Here is a 10,241-nt window from a genome sequence, read left to right as displayed (position 1 = left end):
GCAGTACGCTTTCTCCTTAGGCTTGAGTTATTGGGTGAGTCAGAGGTTCAAATCCTTCTCACTTTACACAGAACACCCTAAGTCTGGCATCTTTTAAGGAAGAACATCTTTTAAGGAAGATATTTTCATTTTCATACAAAACAGAATAAAATTAACTAATTATTCAAGGGCTATTTGTCTGTTTCTAGATGAATCCGACCCTTTGGGGTTTTTTCTTGTTTGTTTGCTGTCGTTTGCTTTTTTAAAAAAATCTCTTTGATTATTTTATGAATCGTTTAGAAATGGACAAAAACTCTAACTTGGAAATATCTGATTTTTGTCCAAAATAGCTAATTCAGGAGTCTCCTAAAAACAGCAACGCCTATAATTCAGGCTTTCATATTAGTACACTAAAATGGCCAAATTCCGCTGTGCTTTTCAGAGAAACTCTACCATATTGAGTGCTTGACATCAGGAAACTCCATCAAGACGAGAACTGTGGCGACTTCAGCACCTAACTCAGCTGGACACGGAGCAGGGCCAAACTTTACCTCAGGCCAAATTTTATAGGGGGCTACTTAACTAAGCAGGGACTAGGGCTGCTCAGGCAGAGGGAACGCAGTGATCACCCAGAACCAAAGTCCTCCTCATTGTCTTTAAAGATGTCTATTTGACCTCTCTGTTGGAAAGGAAGTATGCACTTATTTTTGAGTTGTTTCGAAATAATGAAATCAAGTAATGAAGGGCATGAGGGTTCTTCAGCATCACAGTGGGTTAAACCCCCCAGATAGGAAGCAGTGATAGTCTATTTACGACACCCGAATTCCCCTGTAGACTTGGGGGGATCTCAGTCCCGAAGGAGTGGCCTCTGAGGGCATAGTAAGAATAATTCCATCTCAGGACGGGCATGTGGCTATGTGAACACATATCTCTAAAAAAGGAAATGATCGAAATAACTAGCAAAGCTTCATCTCGCCAGGACCAACAGTGTTTTTTTCATTTATGTTTTGATTGTGTGTGTGTGTGTGTGTGTGTGTGCGCACGCGCGCGCGCGCTTGCGCGTGCACACATCCTTTCTCCCTGCAAGGGTTTAGAACTCTCCTATTGCCACGCTACCAGGCCATCGGGCCGTTGCTCACTTGAGATGATAACGAATGATGATGTCATACTTTTTAAAAAACAAACCGCAATGCAACTCGTAAATCTCAAGAACACGGCCAAACGCTGTGCTGTTCCACATTTAACTAAGATTTGCTCCCCAGCTACATACAAGGCACCTAAGCCAGCTCGGTGGCTCGCCGGGGCTGCTCTGCCCCGATGACATCATCACTTGGCTTTCCAAATGTACCTCTTAGCTCAGGCTTTGTTGGCCGCTGTCCACGTAAACACGGCTTGATGAATGCTGCAGAAAAACTGTGAATCACGGATTCCACTCTCGTACGGGAAGTCAGAGTGTCAATTTTTCCTCGTTTCCAGCACCGAGCATTTGGATATTTAATGCGGCATCCTTAGCAACGACGTAGAAAGCGCCCCGGTGCCCGGCTGCCAGCCTCACGCCGCCCTTTCTGTCCGAGCAGCTGATCCATCGCCGCCTGGATCACCTGCACCTTTACACCGAGCTGCATTCACGGCTCTGCGCGGGGGCGGCCGGTCACGGGCACGCGACACGTCTGTCCTTTGTTGTGGGGACGAGGGCAACAAAGAGAAGTCCTTGCCGTGTCTCCAAGAGGATAAATGGGATTCTGTCCCGCAGTCGCAGGTGCTCAGGGCCGGTCAGAGCCTGGGTGCGGCCTTCCTTCTCTCTGTTAGCACCGCCGCCTCCAGCAGCCAACGCCATCGAATGCACCTGATGGTTAAAGCAAGCAAAGCAGGGCAGCTGGAAGCCAATGTTCTCCCAGCAGGAAGAAGAACGCCATAGATGTCCATCTTTACAACCCCTCAACCAGGAGAGTAGTTTCAGCGTTGTAAACGGTCAAGACGCGAATTGGAAGAATTAACGCTGCGGCTCTGAAAGGCTTCCTAGCGCCACACTGCGACAGGCGGCCCACTTCGCTCCACCAGCCCCGAATGGTTAAAAGAGGGTGTATGGGTCGGTTACGCAGACTCGTTGGGTAACGAACACTCACGACCCGTGAATTGCTTCTCAGGGATGACTAACAGCGGGGATCTGAAAATAGAACGTGGGAAACGTTAAAATGATATACTGGGGCGGATTGTTGTGTGTTTGCCACAGTTTTCTCCCTGCTTCCAAAAATTAGGAAACTGTAAAGCATCGAGAACTTTCTCCTTCATTCCTCCCACATTATATCCAAAAAAAGTATCTGAGCATTGCGGGATCGCACCAAACATTTCACGAAATCTTTCCTGAAAACCAGATTGTTTTCCACTTCGATGAGTCAGGAAAGGAAGTGGTGTTTGTACCGTGACTCTCAAGGTCAATTAAACTCAAATTACTCAAATCAGTCCAAGGGAGGAAGTGAATTTCCATGTCGGCTCCAGAGTTAATATCTTTCTAATGCGATCTGCAAAACGTTGGAGCTGGTATATGCGATGGTGAGCGGTAACAAGCAAATCTTCAGAAGTTAGCGAATCATTTCAACTCTTTTAAAGAGGCTCAAGGTTTTATGATTCCCATCTAACAGTGCCCACGCACGCGTGCACGCGTGCACACACACACACACGCACGCTCACACACACACACACACACACGCTCCACAGGAATTGGGCATTCAGAAGAAGGACTTAATCGGTCTGGTCAGACATCAACATAGAGTTCAGAAGCTTCTAAATAATTCATAAAACAGACCGAAAACTAAGTTGCCAATCTAGAGGGATATCATTTGCTTAGAAGTTCATGCATAAGACGAGCAGAGATGACGGATCACCACCATACCCACTTACGAAGCAAAGTAGCAGCATGGGCTCCGTGGTGCTTTCTGGAACCCACAGTCACGCCCTCAGGACCATTCGTGATCCTCCGATATTTTCAGAACTGTTCATTGCCCGAGGTCCGCCTTACAGACATGGAGTCTACAAGAGTCCCTCGTCTTGCACAAGACCACAGAAATGCTGACACCCCCATTGCAAAATATCCACTTTCATGGCCTCTGCGCAACATGACAAAGGTGGTCTCGCGGACGCAACCGAAACGTTTTCCCACACCAAATTCCGAAATGAAAGTCGCCTCGAAATGTAATATTTTTAGGATATGATATTGGTGAGTGGGATATCTAAGGCTCAGAGCTAAGTGTGAGGGAGGATCTTTGGCTTGCCTCTCCGCAGGTGATTTTTAAGGCAACGGTAGTGTCAAAAAGCAAAACGTGAAGCTGGAAGCCATTGAGATACGGATTTGGTTAGAACATGCACATTTGAACGTCACTCTAACCAGTCGACATTAGGTCTAGATGTCAGCTGTGTGTCGTTACGTTACTTTAATGCTCTTATTCATAGATTTCACGAAAAGGAAGCGAGGATGCCTCACTCACTCTCATTCTTAATTGAAACTCCCCAAAAGCCCCCAAAGACCAGAGGGAAACAAAAACACCATTTTCGTTTCCTCTGAAAGATGCTTTCTTTGGGAAACAAAATTAAAGCAAATTAGAACACCTTCCACATTTTATTTGAATCATTTGTCTTCTGCTTATTCACTAAGGCCATCACATAATCTGGCTGGAGTTTTGGGGACTTCTTTGGTGAGTTCGGGTACCAGTCTTCCCCACTTATAAAATGGTTTATTGATGAACACTCTGATGCTTTCTAAGTCCATGATTCTAAAGTCCTATAGCATCATCTCACTTAGAGTTCGTTAAGCTGCCTATAATAAATAGTAGTGATTTTAACAAGATGCACGTTTATTTTTCTCTCACCTAAAAATAAATCTGGAAGTAAGCCGACCACAGCTGGTACTGTGACTCCATGTCATTGGTGTCCCGAGCTCCTACTGTCTTGCTGCTCTACCCATCTTTAGCATGCTGCCAAATGGTCTAAAATGGCTGCCGAGCACCAGCCTTTACATCTGCATTCCAACCAGAAAAAATAAGGAAGAAAGAGAAGGGTCTCCGACGCTTCCCGTCAGGCCTCATTTGCTAGAACTTAGACATACACACAAAGTTGTAAGGAAAGCTGGAAATTGTGGTCTTTATACAAGATGGTCACGTACACGCCTGAAACAATCTCCTTCACCGCTTCCAGGTCACGCAAGCTTCCTCAGCCTTGTTTCCCTCCTCTGTGAAATGGGATAATAAGAACATCCCCTGTATAGGTTTGCTGCACTGTCTGACATAGGACATGTTCTCAGTATTTGTTAGGCATGGTTAGTATTGTCATCGAGAATATTATTATCAATGTTATTAATCTAGAAAGATCCAGAAGGAAAGACTTGAAATTACAGTGTGCCCAAAGCATCTCTTTAACTGTGATTATTTGACAATAGAGGATGGACTCGAAAAAAGCTCGAAGGCCCTGGGGTTCCACAGTCGGAGCATCAGCAGAGGTGTGGCATTTACAGGATAAATGGTTTGAAGATCCTTAGACGAAGGTCTCACGATTCATTTTGCACTGGGAACAAGAGGAAGTGGACGTTGCTGGGACATGCTCTTGTCCTCTATCCAAACCTCCAAACCACTCGAATCTCTGAATTTCTAAACATAACTTTGAGAAAATGAATCACACATTTTCAATACAGACGAATTACTTGGTTTCCATATCGATCACACTGAGCTGGTCAACGTTTAATCCCGACCACAGACAGTCCTAAATGCAACGCCAGGGAAAACAGTTTGGCTCTGAGTGGGAGAGAAATTCTGCCCAAAGACGAGAAAGAGGAAAGGTCTATATTTCTCTCCAAGCCTCTTCAATAGCTTGACTTTTTCATAGACTGGTATTCCTTTTTATAAGGAAGTCAGTTGCTCACCCAGCTGCTCAGATGGAATGGCTTTTTGTAATGCTAAAAGTATGAGTCAGTATTTTACCCGCGATAGCGTCATTTCAAAACTAGCACACAGCCTGTGAGGAGCAGCACACAGGAATTCAACGGTCCAGTACCAATCTTTCAAGATAGACCATCTTGGCGAGTTTATAGCTAATTATCTCAAGAATCTGAAACATGCATGGAAATACCTGAACATTTAAGAGGCGTTGGGAGCGTTTGCTGCTGGGTCTGTCGGCCAATTCAGCTCTTCCTCCGTACTCAAACCTACTCAAACCCCCAGCGAACTCCTCCCCTGGCAAATTTCCACTCATCGGTGCTTGAAACAGTGGATTGTTGAATCATCACCGATATCATAAGTGGAACTACTAGAGCAGGGTTTAGAAAGTGTAGGAGTGGGTGGTGTGTGTGTGTGTGTGTGTGTGTGTGGACATGCTCACAGTAGGCAGTGACTCAGAGACAGAGAGAAAGCGGTGACTTATCACCTCGTTCTGAAAACATCTAAGTCTTCTGTACACATAACCAGCCCGCAAACCACCATCACCACCATGATCAGCAATTGAAGACCCCCACCCCCACTTCGATTCCATCTCTTAGGATGAGTATTGTCCTTTTGTCCACTCATCAACTTCCTGAGGTCAGGTGCTGGGCTAGGGGACGCTTGCTCAAATGTGACTCCTGCCCTCCAGGTACTTACATCCCACTGGGGAGACAGATACTAACCAGTATTATCACACGAGTAAGCATTACACTACAATCAGAACAGAACGAAGCAGAGGAGGGTGTTGCTATGGAAACTTAAAAAGAAGGCTTGGACCGAGGAAGGTGGATGATGCTTCCTTGGAGGATTCGAGGCTCGCCTGAAGAATCAGTAGTTGTTAAATGAGGGGACAGAGAAGATTCTTCGAGGAAAAGACCACAGCTAGGGCTCTGTGGCGGGAGCGAGCCGTGACAAAGAGGGACAGAGAAAAGAGGAGAAGGGATGTGAGATGAGGCTGGAAAGGCAGGCGCTCACCGGAATGGGCCCGATGGTCATCTCAGTTTGTCCTTTACTTAAGAGCGATAATAACCATTGAAAGTCTTAAGTGAAAGTCTTAAGCGATCAGAGTTAGGCTCAGAAAAGATTTTCTGGCTCCAATATAGAAAAGGATAAGGGGAGGGAGGAAGAAAGGCTAGGTGTAATAGATCTACCTTAGGAGGCTTGTCTGACTCCCTTGATTCATTAATTCATTCTGCATGTTTTTATTGACCATTTACTATGTGCGAGACGTTATATCAGGCCTGGGAGCCAAACCCTAAGCCCAAACCAATGGGGTTTAATTTTAAAGAATGTTCCATTTACCCCCGTTTTCCATATACGAAATCATTGGGACTGAAAAAGGAAAAGTCGGGTGGGTTTTCAGGATCCAAAATCCTTTTATGGAGACTCAGCTCACAGGCATGGGGGGATGTTCCATGACTTAAAGAGGGAATAAAAGTAGGATTCTACACACGTGTCCTGACTATGCCACCGACACGCTGTGTCGTCCTTCAAGAGGGGAACCCCGACACCGCAGTCGGGGCCAACTTCTGGTTCTCCGAGGCATTTCACTGCGGCCTTGGGCCGCTCTCCTTATGGATTTGCGGTTGCCAAACCCAAATTATCCCTCCCATCGAACAAATTTCAAAAACGTACAATGCTTTATCAAAGTAGGATGGACATGTTATTTTAACAGTTAAATATTACTACAAACCCTAGAAAAATAAACAACATCTTTTGCCCCACCCATGCCCTCCAATGGCTAAGTTCCACTTCCTGGGGCCAAACACTTAAAATTTTGCAATTTTTTCTTTTCTTTTCTTTTTTTTTTTTTTATGCCATACTTCTAGTATTGACTGTCACGCTCACAAATAATATGTCCTTATTTCTTGATTTTTCCTTTTTAGTCATGATCCGTTTTGACTTCCTAGTCTGAAAGGAGTTTTCTTCCTGAGTCTCCCCTACTGTCTGTCGCTTTTCCTTCCAAGAAAGTCACATTATAATTTTGGTTAAATCCGCATTTAGTGTTCCCCTTAGTTTTAGGCAAAATTTTTCGAAGCTGAGCCATGGGAGGCAGTACATTTGCACGCCCTTTCAAATTTTCCTTTTTTTTCTGGAGTAAACGATTGTATTGTTTTTCAACTGCTCAGTTTTCTATGAGCCCATGACTACTTTCAACCTGACTGGTCCCAGAGAATCTCAGACTTGCTCTCGTAATCTTCAAATGCGTATGTATGTCATTTTCTTAGAGGCATTCCTCCTGGGACCCTCGGTCTTCCTGAGCCAGGCTAGGGTCTCCCTCTCTCTCCTGAGCGGGTTCCTCTTTCCTGGTTCCTAAGCCTTCTCCTCTCTTGGTGTCCTCCTCACTTTGCTCAGTGAACGCCTCTTTTAATAGTCTGTCTGAAAAATATCTCTCTAACGACATCTGCGCATTACAATTCACAATCTAAAAAGTCCCCTCCCGTTCATCGCCTCATCCCATCCTCACTGTAGCTTCATAAAATCCTACTCTCCACCCTCCCACCCCAGTTTAACCTACCGAGAGAGGTAAAGGGACTAGCTCAAGACCCAGAGATCCTAAGAGGACTTGCGGGTGAGCTGTCTCTGCCGCCGTCACCTCTGTGAGCTGGGCGGGACACTTCGAAGGCTGGGAGCGCAACAGACACATGCTAACGGAGTGGATGAGTTTCATACATTAGTGAATCGAGCAGCTGCTGTCGGGTACACGACAGATTTTTCTAAAGGGCCAGCAGCAACGTGAGAGAGTGTGGTCAGAGCTGGATCGCAGAAGCTGAAAATGTTCGTGGTCCAGCAGTATTGGGTTAAAACTGTTTCAGAAAAGGCAGTTTTGTGAGCAAATTCTGGAGCTATCAGTGTCGTGGATGCAGGTGTGCCCACCTGCTTTCGTCACTTCCCCCCACCCCATCAGGAGCCCCCACTTCTGCCTCGATGTCTCATCTCTGAATCAATGCTCTGGTTTAGAATGACTCAAAAGCAGATGTCCTGAGTGAGGGTACCAAGGGGAAGAAATGTCACAGCACGGCCGCACAAAAGCACGTCTTTGAGAGCATGAACAGATGGCACCGGGTGTCCATGGCGAGAACGCTTGGCAACCACGGGAACGCTTACCAACGGGAGTCAGTCTGTTTCTCTCTTGACAACAGCAAAACCCAGATCTGTATTGTGCATCTGCCCGGGCCCTGGCTACGGGAATTCCAGCAACTGCTTCCTTTGAAATGTGGCGAGCATCTCCCCTCACTTAGTCTGACTGCCCTTTACGGGAAGTGCGTATTCTCAAAACGAAGTTTAGCTGACAGCATGAGCCTCTTTCCCTCAGTGTGAACAACAGTCACAGGTCGTAACCTTTCAGAGCCTGAAAGCACCTCAGCCATCACTCTTTCCTCCATCCTTTGCACACAGGGAGCCAGGGACCAAAGAGACAGGTGGCACCCAGGACCACACACCTGGAGAGGGGCGGTGTCAGGACCAGAACTCAGCTCGGACTGCTTTCTTTGAGTTCAGTTGTTTTGCTGGCCTCTTTGTACACAAACGATTTAAAAACGACAGTAAAAAAAGACTTGGGGAAAATGAACGAATGAATGCGATACAGATGCGTCATCCAAGAGTCAGGCTGTAATTGAGTGATCTGGAGAGCGACGTGTTCTCCTAATGCAGGCAACGCTATTGCTGTCCTTTTGAAAGGACGTCACCTGGGGCAGTGAGATGGAGAGAGATGCTTCGCGTGGGGCCGGTCTACACAGCCCGGGGCATCCCCTCCCACCCACAGCCCCCAGGCCCCCGCCACACGCTTCACCGCAGGAGGCAAAAGACAAACTAGGGGCTGTTTTCCTCTCCTCCCGATCTCTGCTCTCCCTTTCCCCTCCGCGGTGCGACCTGCCCCTCTCCGTTCGCTGGTACACTGGCGCCACACCTGCGCCAGCAACCTAAGAAACAGTTTCATTCCAACTTAAAGAGAGCCGTGCCGCAGAGCCAGCCACGGGACAAGAAGAGGCATGTGGAACACAGCTGTTGCACAATGTCCCCGGGTCTGATACCGAATCTCACGGCGCTGGCTCCTCTAGACACCAGGCCCAAGACCCCTCAAGAGATGTTGCCATGGCTACGGTTTCTGCAAATACCAAATAGATGACGATTGAAGTGTATGACAAGCTCTGACACCAAAACAAGAGCATTTGTGTGTGTGCGTGTGTGTGTGTGTGTGTGTTGCCATGCGCAGCCTTGTTACTACACTTTTTTGTGTGTTCAAACGTCGACTGGATGTTTTGCAACGCGTTCACCTCGCTGTGATTTATTTAACTTTTGCAACGAAAAGAAACTATAACTCAAGAGAAGACGAAAATGATGGCTGCCAGGATGACTCTCCTTAAACTGGTTTATTTCTTTTTAAACCACAAAAGCACAAAGAGCCCAGAGTCTCTGATAATGAACGTTATATATGATTGCCATAAAAAGTTCACTCTGCTTTCAACTTCAATTTGCCCCACTATAAATCAGCGATCCACTTAATCAAATATTCTTCCGCTTTAATTGTTTTATCTTGCTTTTATGTTAAATCTCACTGAGTTCCTGCTGGCACCAGTCTTCACATTACAGAAAAAAAAAAATGTCAGTGGTTGGCCCATCATTAGTCTAAAACTCAAACATTGGTTCTGAACATTAGCCAGATTGGGAGGATGCCCTCACGGCTTCACTGGACCAGTGAGACAAACCCAAGGCAGAAGAAAACCAGAAGGAGTGGGGTTCGCCATCAATCTGCTGTCAGATGCAGAGTGTGGGCCCAGGCTCTCAAACTAACTGGACATTTTTTGTTTTTTGTTTTCCATAAACGTCTTTCATTATTACCTTCCGGAGCATTAAAACTCTATGTGGTTGTCTCTTAAACTCTCCAGCCTGAAACTGTCTCCTTAGGAACTGCAGATGCTTGCCTGAACTCGTCCACAGTCCCCATGAGGAAATGCATCAGCACGGAGCACCACGAAGGCCACACTCAGACTTCGGTGTTTGTGACAAAGGGCATTTCCCGGGTATTGTACTGGATGAGAACTGTCCCCAGTGGGTAATCCGGTTCTGTAAACAAGAAAGAAGAAAAATGAACTCCATGTTATCGATTGATAAACACTTTCTAACGAGGTGTACAGGGACTGTCTAATAGGAGAACTGCCGAGACCAATGTGAGAGCCAGGGCCCCGGACAAATGCTGTCTGGACACGTGTCACCTGAATGTAATCCTTGACCTTGACCTTCAAACAAACGCCCGAGATGATTTTCTAAGTTAAAATTCTAAAACTCGTTTTC

At 46.3% G+C, this 10,241-nt stretch overlaps 1 long non-coding RNA gene across 1 annotated transcript; it reads right to left on the bottom strand.

Annotated features, from left to right (window-relative positions):
• Positions 1-974: 974 nt before the first annotated feature.
• LOC120609024 (uncharacterized) lies at positions 975-5,265 on the bottom strand. The gene is made up of 3 exons (XR_005654621.1): positions 5,098-5,265; positions 3,846-4,204; positions 975-2,146 (listed from the first exon to the last, which is right to left on the bottom strand). It is a non-coding gene; the product is annotated as an uncharacterized LOC120609024 (long non-coding RNA).
• Positions 5,266-10,241: the final 4,976 nt, after the last annotated feature.

The sequence above is a fragment of the Pteropus medius genome, unplaced genomic scaffold, assembly GCF_902729225.1.
Source record: "Pteropus medius unplaced genomic scaffold, Ma_sr-lr_union100, whole genome shotgun sequence".
NCBI classification, from domain to species: domain Eukaryota; kingdom Metazoa; phylum Chordata; class Mammalia; order Chiroptera; family Pteropodidae; genus Pteropus; species Pteropus medius.
Note: the sequence above shows the minus strand (reverse complement) of the source record. Positions and strands in the feature narration are given on the sequence as shown.